At 40.7% G+C, this 17,016-nt stretch overlaps 1 protein-coding gene and 1 long non-coding RNA gene across 7 annotated transcripts in view; both read right to left on the bottom strand.

Moving 5' to 3' along the window:
* RBPJ (recombination signal binding protein for immunoglobulin kappa J region) overlaps window positions 1–17,016 on the bottom strand; it is a 153,763-nt gene that overhangs the window by 63,479 nt on the left and 73,268 nt on the right. The gene's annotated exons all lie outside the window — the stretch shown is intronic.
* On the bottom strand, window positions 438–7,397 carry LOC121085421. Its single transcript, XR_005827067.1, has 2 exons — window positions 6,318–7,397; window positions 438–1,191 (listed from the first exon to the last, which is right to left on the bottom strand). It is a non-coding gene; the product is annotated as an uncharacterized LOC121085421 (long non-coding RNA).

Genomic DNA, 17,016 nt, shown 5'->3' on the forward strand with positions numbered 1-17,016 from the left:
TTGCTTGGCAACAAAGTTTGCTGTAATTCTACTCACTGTACAAACAGCTATTGTTTGCTATCATTAAGGGACTTTCCCCACTGTGATTTCCCCCTCTTCATTAGGTATGAAAGGACTTTGATTGGCTCCCTCATAGGCGCAGTTCTCGGCAAAAGCACAATGCATACTGGAAATCCTCTGTATTGTTTGCAAAGAGCAACTCATAATCCCTTTGGAAATCTCTTCCTAAAAACATACCTTTTGTTAATTTTTTTTTATAATATAATTTTCTCCCAAGGCTAAAGAATGATCTCAACTCATGTTAGCTCCATTCCATTAAGAATGGTTTCTGGATATTTGCCATAGACCGTCTCTAGATGGTCGTTTTCTGGGGCCCCTCTTTTAGTGTGTTTTGAATCAAACTGGAAAATCTAAAAATACAGCACACAATAATCTTTGGTGTCTAGAGTCTTTTAATATTTTACAAAGAAGGCATTTTGATTAATAACCAGATTAATTGGATACTGGAGCAGGTATATTATTTTGAAGAATTAATAATTACAGAAACCATTATAGTCCTTTCCATCACTGACAGAGGTATATTATAATACAAACAACCATTGAAATTCTTTTTTCTTTTTGATTATAAACAATCTGTATTCAAAAGGCTAGGAATACTAGTCAAATCAAAAACAATAGCCTCAAATTATGTGTGTAGCCAGTGGAATGAAAGATAATAAAACTACAGAGGGTTTTTTAGTATTGTTCATGCACTGAATTTTCTTCTTGTGGCTAAAAGTATGTATTTCACATAATAGAGTGTGAACAATCCTTGTTGACTTTATTGGAAACTGAAAACATCTAGTACTTTGGGGAGCAGAGCCCCACTTTCTGGTCTGTAATGAATGTAAATATTTCCAGAGCTGAGGTGGAAAACCAAATTTAAATACAAAGTTTGCACCATTTAAAATCTTGTGCCTGCTGTGCAAATTGGCAGTTTGACTTTTTGATTTAAGCCCTGCTGAGGTTGGTGGAAGGGTTCTGAATCAGACCTGTCGCTTCAGAGATGATTTGGAGAAGCATGGCTGGGAGGTGCCTTTGAAGGAAGTGATTTCAACAAGTGTTGGGCTTCACTCTTCTTCCAAGCAGATGCTGACCCGAGTTCCTCCAGCTGGGTTCTTAGAATCATTAGCCGCCTTCGAAAATGGAAGGCTGTTAAAGAAGGAAATCCAGTTTACTCTCACTTGTAAGCTGGAGGACAGGACTACTTCCTACTACTTCGGATTCATCAACGTGTAGGTTTGGACAGAGCCAGGTCCATGTGTCTGTGCTAAGTCTGTGCTAAGTGAATTCATACAGTTCCCCTGTCCTCTCTGGATCTTACTTTGGGTGGAAAGAGAAAAGACAGGGAGCCTAGCAAAAGCCCACAGAGTCATTAGGGACCAGGCAGTCGTGTGGATGGGGAGGAGGCCTTTTGGGCAGGAGTTTTGTCCCACCAATGGTACTGAAGAAGCTGATGGCCAGTGGTGTTTGAGCAGCCCAGCTCAAGAGCAGAAGGGCTTGCAGGAGCAGGGAGCGCTAGATGCAAGCTGTGATAACTGGGCTGAAGGTTTCAACAGCTTGTTCGACCGGTCCAGACCAAACTTTCTTCAGCTCAGCCTTGCTTGGTTCTGGGCTTCCCCTAAGCTCATTCCTTTCGGCATGGCACTAGCTAACATGCTTGCCAGCTTCTTATTTGGCAACTGCCTTCTGCCTCACTGGCATGGAAAAAGATGAGAAGACAACAGACCTGCACCCATTTGTGTAGAACAGCCCTGTCTTTTATGTGCTTAGCACAAGCATATGAGAGACGCAAGGGAACAAGAGTCCGCTTCTCAGTTGAGTCTGTCATAGTGTGTTGTGTAAAATCCTAGCTATTTATAAAATCCAGTGACCTTAAAAAGCATCATAAGTGGTAGAACCACAGAGTTATCTGAATCGTCATTCTAAACAGCAGGTTTATCTCGAGATGTTGTAGTCTGTATCTGGTGGTGTAAATCACACATTCTAGTAGTAGGTACTGTGATACAACCCTGCTGGAATTTTATAAGCACAGGATGTACAATGTGGTTTAACCGCATGTCTAGGAAAGAAAATAAACAGGCAGTTGCCCACAGAACATATCTTACATCTGAACTTTGGTGCATGTGCCAACAAAAGTTATCGCTTAAGCTGCTAGCTGGACAGCTCGATATCAGAAGTGCCTCTGCTGTGTGAAATGGATGCTGTTGTTCAACATCGCTCAGAGGGTTTTGCAACATTGTCTTGAGGATGATAGGGAGAAAGGATAGCGTAGTTAGCAATCTGCAGCAGGAACATTGTTAAATAGTTTTCACTTGTGTGTCATAACCTCAGAGAGGACAGTAGTGCAAAGAGAAATCTGAATCTGCATCTTAGTGCTGGTTGAGGTGTAACTATGCCTCAGTAAGGTAGTTCCCAAAAGCTGCAGCTGGGCTTGGGCCTCGCTCTAGTATTGCCTTGCAAACAGGTACAGTCCGTAAAGGCAAGATGCAAGAAGTGACTATAGCAAACAATAGGAAGGAAGAGGGGGAGGGAAGATGAGGTTAACAGTAATAACATCATGTGGTTATGTAGGTTAACAGTGTGAACAGCTTGATGACTGACTTCTGTAACCTCTTTATTTTTAAATTCTTTTCTAGAACACACTGTTAAAGCACTTGGCATTGTATTAAATTTTGCTCCTTACCCTACCCCAGAAAAGTATTTTCACTTATTTTCCATTAGGTAAATGTTTTTTTCTGTTTGCATGTAAACTATACTGTATCTTCTTTCTTAGTTTTACTGGGCTCTTCAAAGAGCCCATCTTTGAACCTCTCTTGCACAGTGCTCCTCCGCTCATGCACATGATGCCTGTCCACCAATTAAGTGTGGCACCATCTCTCCACATACAGCCCTCTTCTGCAGCAGTGCTGTCTGCAGCAGTGGCTGGTGACATCACCCTCCCCATCATCAGGGTGCCCTGGCAGGTACAAGAGACTAGGGAACCTGTGAATCAGCTGGAGAGTAAAATGCCCTGGAGGCTGGCAGAGCCTGCCCACCACCCACCAGGTACCTCCAGCCCCTGCACCTCAGCATTCACAACCACAGACACTTGGCAGAGCGGAGGTTCACCAAGCCCCACCTTGGTGCTGCTGGGAGCATGTCTCCCGCGCCACCCTGACCTTGTGCCATGGTTAGCATGTGTACCCACCAAACCAGTTCTAAAATTAAACGGCAATATGCAGGATTACAGAGTCATTACTGACAAGGAGTACAGCAGGATAAACTGCAAAAATCTCCACGCTTCTAAAACGTGTTAGAGAAGATAGGGCTCCTTTTCAGTCTGCCTGCTCGCTGTAGGACTGACTTTGAGCAGAGTATACCAAAAGAAATTAGGTGCATCCCACTGAATTCAAGAAGACAGGAAAAATTGAACTAGCAAGTTAGACTGTGAATTATCACAAGTATTAACAAAGCAAAAGGAAGATTTAAAGATTATGATGTGGCTCTGGAGGTTTCATCGATTTTATTCATATATAAGAAATTGAGTTTGCAATGTTACAATTCTGAACCAATGTGAAAATAGATGTCCCTGTGCAGAAAAACTTTTTAACCAGAGGTGCTGTCATTAGGTATGTTGTCATGACATATTAGTTTACCATCTGCACTGCCAGAGACATGCTCACACCTAAGCCTGTAATTCGGTGACTGACTTAGTCTGTTCTCCCATTCATGAGGCTCATTGAGAAATATATATGCTGGCATGCTTCAACTTTACCTGCAAATAAAATGTGTTTTTGGAAAAGCCCCCAAAGAATGAAAACTCATTTGGTTCAACAAAACATGAGAGAAACCCACACTCTTGATTATACCCCTTTTTCTGCTGGCTATAGTGCTTAAGGAAGTTTCAGACTAACTATAACAAGGTACAAAAAAAGAACTTAGCAGCCTACTCTAAAAGAAAACCACAAACTGCATAACTCCTTGATAAAACTACCACTACAAATCTATTTGATATTATAAACCAACCCATTTTACTATGTACTAGGCAAGTCTACATCCCAGTCGTAACCACACACTATGTTGAATGGGAGGAAATGTAGACAGAAATCCTTAACCTGTAATTCTACATACAAATACATGCACACACAAATTTTCCTACTTATGGCTGGAGAGAGGAGTTAGGAAAATAATTGCTTCACATTAAGTAAACACTATTTTGAGAATTTAGTGACGGTGCCTTGTGCTGGTCCTGTATGAAGAAGTTAAACTCATTCTGTGTGTTTAGTGGCTTACAGAGACTGTCCGTGGCCTCAGGCTATGAAGATAAAACTTGGTTTGGGGCTGTTCTTTATTTAAAACATTGAGGAAATTATACATTCCTGAAACAGAAAAATTTTTGAAGTAGTCTAAAGGCATGGTCAGAGAACATGTAATCTTAAAAAATAATTATCTTGTAATACTGCCATGTTTATATCTATTTGGATTATTTCTTTTGTCAAGAACAGTTGCACAAATTCTGTTTGTTGTGGATTTAGATTAACTTTCATACCGCTCTCATTTGGAACCTCTGCTGTTCTGTAGCCCATTTTCCATAATCATCATCCTGAAAAAAGAAAGACTATTTCTGGCAGTAATTAATGAAAATAAATTCCATACAAATTGCCCAAGAATATTTCATTGCTCAGATCCAGGGTGGCTGACACTTGTGAATAAAATAACCTTTTGAATTTTTTCCTTTTAGGGGATCACACATGACCTTTTAATGCTAAAGTTCATTAGTGCTTGGATATCATATTGATGAGCTTTGTATAAATGAATGGATGAACAGATAAGTCATAACTAAGATAATGAGCTTATAGCTGTTATGGAGGTAACTGAAGACATGTCATGGATACTAATTAATTAAAGAATTTCTGTATAGTTTTATTTCTTGTCAGTCTTGGTTCAGAATTCACTCTCTCTACTTTAATCTTAGCAAGCGATGTTTCATTTTTAATGTTCCAGACAGCTGGATCTTTTTTCCAGAAATCCAGATATCCAGCCATTCTTATTACTGATGGCTTCATTATCAGTTTGTTTTTCTGCTCATTACTGGCACTGACCTTGCCAAGAGCTAAGCACATGCATAATTTTACTCATGCGATTAGACTCATTAAAGCTAATGGGATTAGTCAAGAAAGTAAAGCTACTTCTATTTAAGTGTTTGTCATTTGAGGTAGTGCAACTAGAAACAAGATCAGGAAGGTCTGGAAAGAATTCAGATTGAATAATAATTTTGTGCCTGTCATTTGAGGTAGTGCATCTAGAAGCAAGATTAGGAAAGTCTGGAAGGAATTCAGACCGAACAATAATTTTTATTAAAAATCATATAAAGAGAAATTCAAACATTTTTCCCTTGACCCAACCCTGATGGGTGATGAACACAGTGCATTTTCACGCTGGAGGTGAAAAGGGATTTTCTAACTGTTCTTTTCTTCAGAAGATGGGGGCTTGTCAGAACTGAAGCTGGTCTCAGCAAACTTTATGAGGTCATTTCTCAAGTCTAGGATGATATTTCTAAATGAAAGATAATTAGAAATATGCATCTCAGCCAACGGCCCAGCAGCAGAGGCTGACTGTAACCTGACAGCAATGTCAAGGTGCTGAGACCTGGGAGACTTCAGGTCCCCCCAGGAATATTTCATTAATGTGGGGAGTCTGAGAGGAGCAAACCCAGGACAGATTTCCCCTGCACAGAAAGAGGGAGATTGCTCTGAATTAAACAATGTAAACGTGTCTGCTCTTGCCGAGGAATGGTTTGACAGTTTGGATGTGGGTTTATAGGTTGAAAGTCTTGTGTGTGAAATCCTCAAGAGGTGTTTATTGGGTGTAGAGTGGGGGAAAAGTCTAAAGGAGGTTTTGTGGAAATAGAAATGCATTTCGTTGCCATTACTCCTGCCCTACCTTTGTTCACCATCTCGAGCACTGCCAGTCTGCCTTTCTTTGACCGGCCAGCTGCAAGCCTCGCGGAAGCATTATAGCAGCCAGAAATACAATATTTAGAGTGCAGCTGGTTTTCAGCCCCTTTCTTTGATAGCCATCTCAGCTAGGGCTGGGAGAGGAGGGGCAGGGAGAAGTTATTCCATCCATCCCAAGGAAGTTCCCCTCTGGACCATCAGGACAGTTTTATGGCTATTGGTAACACAGGCCAAACTTACAATGGATGATTATTAACTCCAACACACTACAATTTGTCATTTTTGACCTCTGATGAGGTGCCCCATACACAATACATTATAAAAAATCTGGCCTCTCACAAAATCAAATACCAACTGCTCTGCTATCATTCTGAAGCAATGAATCTCCCGTGGCCTTGGAGAAAAAAAACACTTGTGGACTTTCACCCATTTTATACCTTCCTTTCAAAACACACACTTATTTTGGTCCCTGCTAAAAACAAATACAAATGACAATGGAAACTTACTAAAGCTGCAGTAGAGGCTATTTGTAGTCTGAAAATTAAAATTCTTAGTTCATGCTGACTCCTGTACCCTGGCTTTTTCTGGGTAGAGATTAAAAAACAGCAAGTCCACCACTACTGAGTCTAATATTGTGGGGGGTGGATATTTTTAACTATGACTCACTTTTCTCTAGGAAAGCAACTGATCTATGCCCCGATGCACACAATTTTATTATCATTGGGAAGAGCCATGTGGTGTTCATGTAGTGCTTAATCTCGATGAAGTCTCAGCACCCAAGGTTTTCTGATTAATGGCAGAGGAGGAAGACTGGAATGACAGTTAGGATTTTGCCAGTTTATACTGTATATACAGCTGTTGCTGTGCAGGGGAGGGAAACGCAGAGTCTGGCTGTCTGTTCCAAACAAAAAGAAATGGCACATGCTATTACTTCCAGATCATTGCAGTCCCTGCACCACCATCTGCTGGGGGTCAGAGCAGTTGTCCGGGTCGGCGTCAGTCATGCACAAACTCAATGCCTTCCACGGAGCTGCACCCAGCAGTACATATTTACAAGAACAATAAAGCAAACCTGCTCCCTGGACACAGGCAGCACAATGCTCCGTCACATTGGGAACAAAGGGGCACAACGAAAGTTGATATGCATTACAAAGGAGGTTCTCGGGGATCACAGCTTTGTGATTTCAGGCTGTAACACAAATTGAAGGGAAGAAAGAGTGTCACCAATGAGCCCAAACCTAGTGATCATTGTATTTGTAATTGACGTAGCATTGCTAAAAGGGTGCCTGGATCTCTGTGTTTCCCCTTTTCCTATTTACAAAGTCTTTTGTAGAAGATAGTTACATGCAAAAAGCTTTGATGATAAATGCTGAACGCTTGGATATACTGTTCTGTAACAGCAGCAAGATGATCTCTGCCACTTACCCTGGCTTGTCTGTGCATCTCTCTTTTTACAGGGCTTGTGCCATGTCCTGGAGCGAGGTGCAGAGCCCTGACTGACGTAAACTGAACAGTTCCTGGAAACAGGATGAGTACAACTGTGTCACTGTGATGTTGAAACCGAGTGGGCAGTTTTAGCATCTCTTCGGTCTGAACAACAACTAATGAGTAATTCATTTCTTCTGCTAAAAAGGGCTGCTTCAACACCAGTGTGACACATCAGGCATTACTGCAGGGTACTGCAAACCTTTCACTTAGTGCTGTCCTGCACCCTTTGCTGAACACACGCACACAGACGTGACACCTTTGGTGCCTAGAACTGGAGGTGGGTCTCCTTGCTGTACGTTAAGGCATAGAGGTAAAGCATAACTTTTCTTTTTGATCTGGGCTAGCTTGCTGCAGGCTAAGTCCAGTGTTTCAGTGCTACATCAAAATGGAAGCAAGAGAGCAATGGAGCTCAGTGAGGAGACATCTGCATTGCTCGGGACAGACCCAGCAGTATTCAGCTGAGTTTATTAGTTTGGTCTCAGCATCAGCGCTGTTAAAACAGGCAGCAGTGCCAGCATGGGGTGATAAGAATGGGCAGCAGTCTTGGAAAGCTATGAAAAGGGCAGGTGGAGCTGGACCCAGAACATTTTTTAAGTGAGGCTCATTGCCAAATAGCTAGCAAACATGCTGTACTAGCAAAAACACACGAAGGACTGCTGTACTCCCTGCCTCACATAGCTGCAGTATCTGTCACAGCACTACCACGTACATAATCCTTTACATTTCATCTGATAATTAGTGGTTTTGGCATAAGCAAACCCAATCTTGTTAGGTCCTATCGTCAGCTGCTTTTTACTAAGCTCCACTCTGGCCATTTTTGCATAAAGCCTTTCCAGTCCATGTAATGTTTGACAACCTTCTCGGATGTTTAGCCTGAAACATAATATGGAAGCAGAGACCTCCAGGTAGCTGCACCCACATGCCTTCCAGACTCCACCTCCCTGGCCTTGCTGGCACCAGGACACCCCAGCTGCTGGAGCCGCAGAGCTGGTTCTGGAGCCTGTGGGGGCATGCAGAACAGCCTTTGTGTGTTCCCTTAGAAAATGTCACCAGGCTCAGTTACATATTTGTACTTGGAGGGCACTTGCCCTGAGCCATTTGACACAGACCTGAACTGGACAGGTTCGTATTGCAATTAGGCAGCCTTTCAGTGTTGGATCAGAGCCAAAAGAAAGATTTTTTTTAACAATCTAGTGGTAAGGAACTGAGTTTGAAGCAAAAAGCTGCAGAAGAGTAGTCAATGTACAGTTCAGATACATACTAGAATGTTTGAAAGTGTAAATAACTTGATGTCTAATTTTAGAGAGGGGAAGGAAGAGGATAGGAAGCTGGTAAAGTGGCTCTGTCAAGACACTAGTAATAAAATGAAAGGATAAAGAGCCTTTACCCTGTAGGCAATTGATGTAAATCTGCCCCAAATGTGTAGCGACTGAAAGTCCTTCCTATCAGTAGTCCAAGAGAGAAGTGATGTGTTGTCCTGTGTATCTAGTCCACAATAGAGAGGCGCTACATCATCCCTTGGTGCTTGCTTGCACCTGTGTTGGAGGCTTTGTTCTAGCAACCAGACTAGATTAGCACGAGGAACAGACTGGGTTTCTCAGTCATCCTTCTGAGCACAGCTCAGACAAATTCTTTAAATAATGCTGGGGAATTTAGGACTGGTTTCATGCGTTCTGCAGACTTCAGGAGGTATTTTACAAGTCCTGTGTTTACTAACAAATGTAAACCACAAGAATAGATATATTCTGCCTAATACAGTAACTTTTCTGATGTAAATAAAGCTTTTACTGAACAAGCAATTGAACAACCACGTTGGTACTCTTATTCTACGGCATATTCCTGCTAAGCCATGCTCTTGGTGGAATAGTCCTCCCCCTTTACCATATTGTAGCATACTTAACAGAAATGGAGCCCTGGATAAACCATATTCTTGACTTCTATTTTGTAAATCTGTCACTGTGAGAGCAAGAGTTCAGTCTATTTTTCTTAATGGCCTAGATGAAATGAATTTACATAGTGTCTGTCCCAGTGGGTATCCAGTTAGGCATACAGCTGAGGAGTCTAATGTTGAAACCACACAGTATCCAGAGGCTGCACTGGAAACTTTTTGTTTAGGTACTTAAGTGGGAAATGAACTGTTGGGAAAATCTAGGCCAAAATTAACAGTTTTACTTTTTGTATTGCCTCTTTACTTCATCAACTCACCCTTTATCTCTGAGGCTGTACATATGTTTTTATAAAGACTAGTTCTGTGGGTTACCAGATCTCTGGGCTATACAAATTCAGTCCAGATCAGGCACAATGAAATGTATCTTGAATCAGCTGGAGCACATAATAGGTACACATGATGGCTGTTTATGTCAGCTTTATTCTTTATGCTGCCTCAATGACAACTGTGGGAGAAAAAGTGATATTTGATCAAACCCGAATTACAGAAGCAAGGTTTTGCATTTTTAAACTACTTTCATCTATTACATTAAGCTGTACCAGTTAAGTACATTGCATCAAGAGGCAGTGACATTTTTGATCCAGGATTAACTGCTGCAACTTTGGATTTACTGCCTCGTGGAGCCTTGGCCTGATTTTTACCCCCAAACCACTTATATGCTGTTTCTTAACATATCTGCCTTGAACAGCTTTACAAATCTACTAACCTATCTTTTTCCAAATCTTTTCTGTGAATTGCTTTTGCAGTAATGTCTGCCAGTTTCTAATGCCCAATGGCCAGATGAATGACCATTAGGAAATAATAGATTCATAAAATACAATTATGTAGCTTTATGAAAGCAATATTTTAGTGATTTTCAGCTGACCTAGGGCACACATACAATTATTGTGCACTTCTGTTGCTTTTGTCCTCCATCCGTTCTCACTGCTTGCTATAGCCACTTACAGCATTGCATTTTAGCCTCTTGAATTTGCTTGACTGAATAAGTCTTTGCAGTGGTATTTCCTAATCATATAATACAGGAGGCTCCCCGAGCATATTGGAGGTGCTTAAAACTTCAGGAGGGAGAAAAAGATATTCAGACCTTTTCATTTTTAAATACATTTGTTCCCATTGTTTATGGTGTTACTTTTCGTTGTTATAGAAATCTTCTGAAAGGATTATTGAGAGGGTTGTTTTGCTTTAATCAACTTAGTAAACTTTTGTTTTGCCCTTTATGTTGATTACAAAAGCAGCTGACATTGTTTTACTTGCACCTTTTAAAGCACTGCACTGTGTTACTGGCTGAGTAGCATCTCACTGAACTGTGCTTGCTCAGGTTAAATACTGCTGCAAAAGTAGCACAAGAGAAAAATGTTGTCTTTAAGGTCCTACAGAAACTCTGGGTAAGCTGGAGTAGGGGACTGAAAAGAGACATGGGAGAGAGAGAAATTGCAGAGTAGTGAAGGAAAAAGGGGTAGAAAGGCAAAAGAGAAGATTGTTGCTTCAGTAGAGAAAGGGATGGCTGAGCAGACAGCATCAAATTGCTCCCCAGTGCTGTTCTGGCACTTGCAGATCTATGGAAAACAGGCCAGAAGGACATGCTGAATTTGTTGCTCCCGTGTGCCAGCCTTTTCTGCAGCAATGAGAGGAACCAATCAGTGCTGCTTCAAAAGCAGCTGGAAACTGAGAAAACCCTGGTCCCCTGCGGCCTGGCAAGCAGCAGCACAGGGTCTTCTCGGTTTCCAGCCACTACAGAGGCTCCATTGACAAAATGTTTGCGGCATTTGAAGGAGTACAATGTGACAATGAAAGAACCTGAGGGAGACAAAAAAAGGAAGGGGGAGAAAAGAGGGAGGAGGCAGAATTAAATGGGAATGAGAGAGCAAGCCAAAGGCAGAAGGATAAAAATCAAAAGAAAAATATGCTAATTACTGCAAAAGGGGTGATAAAAATAAATCATGGTTGTCATATTCAACACCTCTGCAGTGCTTTATCAAAGAATATAGTTGCAGTAGCAAGACAAGAAAACAAAGTAAGACTTCACTAACATTCTTTCTCACCACCTCTCTGAGATACAGACACTTCCTTAGTCTCCCACTTTCACAAATACTGTTATGAAGTACAGAGCAACTGGAAAACACCAGGTCCCTCATCCTCTGTTTGAGAGAGAAACAGAAAGAGATAAAGAGCCCTGGAAGCCAGGAGGGTGGTGTGTTTTACTGTTGCTCAGAACAACCAAAGAGGAAACAAATGCTGCCTGAAACAAAGCCATGGAGCTTGGCTCATTTTCTCCTTTTCCCTTGTACTTCATTGTATCGGCTATAAGAATACGTAGCAGAGTGGAAACTACTGATAGCTGAGACAGAAGCAGCATGGCTAGGTTTTTATTTCTTTTACCACTGACTGCCTGTCCGTGTGATGGGACATCTAAGAGGGGCATCCAGGAGCTCAGGGGTTGTGCCTACAGTACATTTCCATAGTCTCCCAGATGTCCCCACTTGCAGTGCTTCTTCAGGGTGAAGGGCAGTCTGCGGGTGCAAGAGCTGAATTTTGTTACAAAGCAACTAAACTGGAAGGACCTTCCCAGATATCCTCACATGGCTCATGGTCTTTCAGTTCATGGGTCCAGCTCAAGCTACTTCGAATTAAAATCCGCTGAAACATACATAGGGTGAACACAGACAGGGTCTTCAGTACCAACAGTTTCATTCCAGATAGCTGCTGTTATTGGGAGTAACCTGATAAAGTAGATGTGCAGAAGAGAATATTGTTTGGGGGAGAGCACTAACATCTACAGATTTTCTGGGAATTCTTGGTACTTTCTGAAAGGTCAGAGAAGTGTACCATAAAATTTGAGAGAGAAGAATAGAAATGCTGTTGTTAGTTTCAAGAGGCAATGTCAGCCAGGAACCGAGAAGGGGGTAAATTCTCTGTTGCTCAAGTTGGAAGTGGGTAAGCTCAATTTACCTGCATTTGCCTTTGAGCACCCTGCTGTCATCATCTTAAATGAGTTTTTCTCTTTAACTGAAGGAAGGCTTCTGTCCTGATGACAGGAGTTTTGAAGTTAATAAAGCCTTCTTCAAAAATTCTCATTTATCATTCAGGTTTAAAATAAAATGCTTCCATTTGCTCTGTGAAGTTGGCAGTTACTTTCAGTCTTGAGAAATTACTCTTGTAAACTAGTTACTGCTTAGGTCAAAAAAATAATCTGTTTTTCCAAAGCAAACTGAATTTGAGCACAATCTATGACAACTACACAATCCCCACCTTTTAGATCAGTGATCAATTTGTCTTTCTCTGTAGGAATAGTAGGCAGTGTAGGACAGAACTGGTTTTCTTGTGACATTTTTACTAGTGAGTTACTACTGTATGTTAGAATTTTGAAAGAACCTACAGGTGCTTTAGCAGTTGTAAAATGAGACCACCATCATGACTGTCCCATCAGAAGTCCCCCATTGCATAGGAGTTTAAGAATAAAATGGTGGTTACTTTATTATTTCATCTTTTCAGTTCACGTATAGTAGACCAAAATTGATACCATATTTTCAAATCTATCTTTTCAGTTTTTTTCCATCTGAAATATAAGTTACTTTAAAGCAAAGGTAACTTGCTTCATCTGTAAAATCTTAGCTGTGCTTTTTATGCCATAGAGGAGGTGCTAGCAAGGACTCTAGAGGAACTACCAGCATGATAAACAAACATGTACCTCTCAAAATATTGTGCAAAAACCTATTTTATACTTTTAGGGAATTTTTTTTTCTTTTTGGGGTATATCTTATGAGCTGGCTATGTCTACATTAATGAGTAATTAATCCTAACAAAAATAGATCACCATATTGAAGTACTTAGTGCTGAGAATCAGCATGTTGATTATAAGAACTTCAAGGATTTGAACTTCAGGCCACCTTTAAATTGATCCCTTGGATTGGCTCTTCTCACCATACAAGGGGTTTAAAGCTTCCCAAAGGCCCACTGGTTGGTTTTGATTCTTATGTCCCCACTGGAGGCTGGAGTACATTTCACGTGCACTGGGCAGACCACCTGGGTTAGTTCCCTTCGAAGGGAATTCAGTGCTTCTGTGCACCAAAACTGCCCTGTGAACCGAACCAACCTGCAGTAAATGGGGATAGTCAGAGGACAGGATTTGCTTCAAAACTGTGTTACTGCTCTGAACCAAAATGCTAATGTAGAGGCAACCATACATATTTTTGTGGCTTTGGGAAGATGCTGCATATTTTTATGTCAGATGCAAACCCAGCAGTTTTGCATAGTAATACTCATATAGCTGCTTGTATACTTTCCTGGCCAGCAACCTCTGGTAAGTTCTCTGGGTTTAATAATGCAAAGACCAAAGCCAGCTATGCCGAATCATTATGTAGCCAGAAAAATCCTTACATATATACTTTACATGCAACTCAGAAGAGCAGATTTTATTTTATCAAGTAGTAACAGTTGTGGTCCTCACATAAGCAGTACGAAAAACTGTTTTCCAAGCTGCATGATGAAATAACTGCGATGTAAATTGACAAATTTTTACTCCAGTTCTCCAAAAAAGAGTGATGGGTTTGCCAAATCAGGAAGAAAGACTTAATTGTCTATGATCAAAGAAGGTCCTGCTCTACATAGAATTCCATGAGAATGCAGAAAGGGTGAAGGGGAGAAAAAGTCTGGAATCAGGTAGGTTTCATTTAAAGGAATGTGCTTGAAAATTCACTCACTTAAATATTGATATTAAAATAAATATGTGTTTTCTGTCTTCTCAGTTGGAAAAACCCACAATAGTGATTGTTTCCTTTAGCTGACAAGCTTCGGGCACTCTGCAGGAAAAAGGACACATGTAGTAACTTGAAATGATGATACTTGGTTTCTTTAAGCAGCTGATATTTAAAACTTCACTCAAAAGTTTGGTTTTGCTACTAGGATCAACCTTTCTCTTTCGTATCTAGTTCATATCACAGACTCCTCTTTTCACTTATGTTGTTAAGTGGTGAGTGCAGCACAATTGTTTCAGCATCTGAGCAAAAGGGAACGTTTTCTTTCCAACTCACTTATTTTGATAATTAATCTTGAAAAGCAAGTCGATACAGTCTAAAGCTCCATGAAAAGCAACTTCTGTCTTCTGCTTCTGTTTCTCAAGGAAAAAGTTAACCAAAAGCATCAGTCAGAACCTGGAAAGAATCAGATCTGAAGTCTGAAAACAGTAGTTAGCTTTCATTTGTTCTTACTCCTCTCTACCAGAGGTGATTACAAGTAAGATTAGAAATGCAAATACCAGATACCATATAGTACATCAATGTATTGGTCATGAGATCGGAAGTTAGAGCACGAAAGCTAATTCTGACTTCGTCAATGATTTTCAGCTTTTGTCAAGTTTTTACTATTGAACGTTTCCCACCTGAGCAAAGGAATATTAATGCTTCAAAGAGCAGAAGAAAGAGTGCAACACTCAACAATTTACCTTTCTGATTTCTAGTTTATTTATTTGAATGAATCATGACTTTGCTCTTAAAACACTGCCCTGAATTACGTTTACTACTGCTGGCCAACTTTTTGCACTGAGTGTTTTAATTTTGATTAGTCACATTCATTTGTGTAATTTCAGTTCCTTGGCTGGATTGCCAGAGCTGAGGCAAGTTTCTAGTGCAGCTGCTGGTACAAGTACAAAATCTAGTTTCAGTTAATTCCTGCATATATGATTTTTTCATTTGTTCTCAACAAATGATCAGGCACATTTTGAGTGAATGCATGTTTCCAGAAAGCCAGTAGAAAGGAATGTAAAGTGAATAGTGAAAAAGCATTTGACTCCTAAGAAAGAGAATTCCTACAGTAGTGCTCTATTGGCTTTGCTCAAATACTCTTGAATTTCTTCCACTGGGGTCTGATCCATAAATGGATTTGGTCACTAAAAATAGCAGTTATGTCCTAAAGTTCATACTATGTGCTGTTAGAGTTTCAACTCAGCTTCTGTTTAATCTTAATAGAGAGCACCCATGATTACAGTGTGTATTATACCCACAGTCTTCCAGATTGCTTTGGTAGCTGCCAGAGGGAATGGTGGCATCTAAAACTGTGGCACTGCAGGGAATTCAGGCAAACACACTCCACTGCCATGGACATGCCTGAGCTCACTGAGAGCCTCCTTATTCTTACCTGGAGGCTCCTTTGGCACCTGTGGTTTTGCATTTGCACATACTCTGAGCTGTGTCTGTGAACTTGCAGCTTACTGCCATCGAGACTTGACTGATACACTGACTTTGGTGCAATGACACCAGGGCTCTCATAAGGGCTGAGTTTGGTATGAATGGCAGGAGCAGGAAAGATTTCTTTTTGTAAAAGACTGCCATCCACTTTTGTGCAATATCCAATTTGGTCCAGATTCCTGCCAATAATATTTTGAGGATTGTGTCCCAAACTGTAATTTTCCTATCCCTAGATGAGAGGCTAAGTTTGCCCAGAGAGCTGGGAGATGCTGCTTCCTGGGGAGCTATGATGTCAGTCAGCTGTGGCTCCAAACTGTGGCTCCTGGCACGTCACACGCTAATTAAAACCTGCTTCTAGAATATCTTTTGCACTTATGCCTTAAAATGTCATTCTAGTTTAGGAACTTCCGAAGACAGCCATGCTCAGCTCCTTTCTGAGTATGAGAGGACTCAGACCTACATTTTCCACCTCTTGGGCATGCTCTGCCTCAGTGCAGCTTATCTCCCTTTCTAGTTCTGGTCCTAGAACAACACAAATATATTAATTTCCTGACCAGAAGATCTTTTTGCAAAGTTTTCTACCTTATTTTTGCAAAACCAAAAGTTAACTCATGGTCAGGCACCACAGATAGATTTAGATTTAGTTTTTAATCTGGACTGGAGGTGGTCCACAGGGGTGTTCAGAGATAAGGTCTCAGTTCAGTTTGATAAAGCACCAGGAGCTATTTGTAAAACTGGCATCCAGATTTTGAACATTTGCTAGGTGTTTCTGATTTTCTTCTCTCAATTAACACAAAAATGTAAAGTATCTTCCCTTCACCCCAGGTTTACAACAAGTTTAGAGCTGCAGGAGTTATAATAACTGCATCTCTCAAACAGATGGGATTTTTTAAACTTTATCAGGCTTTTAAATTTTATATTTGGTCCATCTTTTTAAATTTGATCTCTAAAGAAAACTAGCAGAAATCCTGAGGTATTGTTAATGGGTCACCTGGTAAGTCATGGAGATCAATACTTCTTATCCTCAACCATTCACATCCCTATTACAAGTGAGTATGCAGAGACAGACAGCACAGGCTTCTATTTTAGCTCAGTGCATACAGATTAATTAAAAAACAGGCCCAGTGCAGATGATGCTGAAAGAAAAAGTACAAAGCATGAAAAGAAAACCAAAAAAAGAATTACATCATTTCCTTGTATCTTCCCTAAGGACAAGGGATTGGAGAGTATGAGTCAGTCTGAAGAAATGAAATAAAAACATCCCAGCTTTCAGTGACTTTTCCTTGTTCTTACCTTATGGAGCAGAGCTGGCCATCGAGAACAAGCAGCAGAAATTTGACTGCTTGCTAGGTTTTAAAATCTGAGTGAAGGCGTGCATGTGGATAGCTTGGCTTTATGATTTGTGACAAAGATATAGTGA

Source organism: Falco naumanni, chromosome 1 (genome assembly GCF_017639655.2).
Source record: "Falco naumanni isolate bFalNau1 chromosome 1, bFalNau1.pat, whole genome shotgun sequence".
Taxonomy (NCBI): Eukaryota; Metazoa; Chordata; class Aves; order Falconiformes; family Falconidae; genus Falco; species Falco naumanni.